This window comes from Empidonax traillii, unplaced genomic scaffold (genome assembly GCF_003031625.1).
Source record: "Empidonax traillii isolate 1590-97213 ecotype Southwest subspecies unplaced genomic scaffold, ASM303162v1 scaffold447:size986111, whole genome shotgun sequence".
Taxonomy (NCBI): domain Eukaryota; kingdom Metazoa; phylum Chordata; class Aves; order Passeriformes; family Tyrannidae; genus Empidonax; species Empidonax traillii.
In genome coordinates, this window is record NW_020955640.1 from 557,298 (window position 1) to 559,372 (window position 2,075).

The following is a 2,075-nucleotide window of genomic DNA, read 5'->3' on the forward strand; positions in this document are numbered from 1 at the left end:
TCAATGAGAGAGCTGGACAGGACAGGAGTACTGTGTGTTGGTTTTGCACAGAATGTAACATAACTATGGCTTCTTGATTTGCATCTTCGGGCTCTAATATAAAATAGGAATATATTATTTGAGTGCTAATCTAGAGGATATTATGCAGTAAGGAGCAAAGTGGAGGCTGCAAGTTATGGCAGATCTAATATATAGTTGTCTCAGGGCTGCCACTGTGATTTAGTATTTCTGTTGTGTTCAATATCACTTGCGATCAAATCGGAACCTAAAAGGACTAGATAAAACCCCTATGCTATGGTACACATCTTAATTTGTGACAATAATTGGAGCTGGGGGACTATGTGAGTGCAAAATGAAGCATTTGTATGCATGCAAGATTGAAGCCTAATTGAAGAGTTTCACTCATTATGTAGAAATTTCACATCTAATGGATTAAGTGTCAGATTGGTTGGAAGATCAGTATACATAGAAAATTCACAATATATTCCTTCCTTGTAGTGAAAACTTAGACCCTTTTAGGCATATCAGTTCAATATTTTATCTTACAGCAGAAAGAAGGGCAGTGGCAGTTACACTAATGCATCTTTCTAAGTCTCTTGGTAGCAGACCCTTAAAACCCCTTACCCAGACTCATAAATTAATGACACTTGGTACTCTCACTTGTGCAAGTGTGCTGATTTTCTAAGGACCAGTCTTTACATCCATAAACAGCACTAGCAGCAATATAAGAGAAACAAGCAGCTGCTTTTAAAGCAAAGATGTTGGTATTAATTTCTTTTAAGGAGACTGATCTTGTTGAGGCTGAATCCCTTTCTGCTGCTACCAAAGGGCATAATTTACCCAATTTACAGTGTCATTCTCTTTTCATGAGAGCTAAATCTTTACCACTGCTCATTGGTCAGGGATTCTTGGGCCAAGCCAGCAATTTACAGATGTAGCAAAGATTACTTAAGTAATTTGTGCCGGCAGCTTAATATGGTACTTTTTGAACAGATTCATCTTTGACTCAGGGAAAAGACAGCGAGGAAAGTAGAGGTCCGATTTCAGGAGCACACGTGACAGGAAGAAAGGAAGGAAGTGGCTTTTGTACTGACAGCTCCCCTCCTCTGTCAAAGGTGCTTTTGCTGCCAACATTTTGTCCTTGAAAGAGTTGTCCCCCTACTGACCCTAGAGTGAGCTGGCTATGTTGGATCCTGCAGTATACTGACCCTCCTTCCCTCTTGCTTACATCTTTCATACCATATCAAAACCACACCAAGAACACTACTTGGAACTCTGTAACAATGCTGTCTAAATAATGACTCTTGACCTACTGATACACGATTTTTTTCCCCCCATGTATCAGTGTTGATTACCTAATTTCCCATTATTTTTACCCCTATAAATTCTCAAAGTTATTAGTAACTCTGCTGTTTCATACTCGTGTAGCCATTTTGTATCTTCAGGGTATGGCATATGATATCCTCTAACACTGTGCTTTTCCTCTAAACCATCCTTGTTTTTTTCTTTTCATTAATCCATTGAAAATTTAAAATTTTGTTATTCTTGTCTGCTTTGGCTGTAGCATATCAGTTTCCTGCTCCTGGCCTTTGGTGCTTGTGAGGTAGAGAGCTTAAAAAATAAAGATGCAGATTCTAAAACTGTAGTGTATACTTTTACACATGCCAAAAGATTGAGATGCATGCAGAAGTTTTTGCTTTTGCAAGGCCTTTTTACTGCCAGTGATGATAAAATTGCTAGACTGGCGGTTGCACTTACTACTGATTATGGACTGAGATAATAAATACTAGAAGTGATTTCAATTCAGTAGGTGGAGGGATAATAAGCTCTTGTGACTGAAAGCTGAAATTTGGTAAATTCAGATTAAAAGTAAACTGCTAACAATGTCAGTAACTAGCCAGTGAAAGCCCTCGGAGAGCTGTGTTCTCCCCAGTGGAATCCTGAGCCGCCTCCTCCCCAGCCATGCTCCTCTGAGCTTTCCCTCTATGTTTTGCAGGTGGTCAAGGATGACGAGTACCCTAATTTAGTGCAGCCTAAAACCTATGCTGCTCTCATCAAATATATACACAATGTAT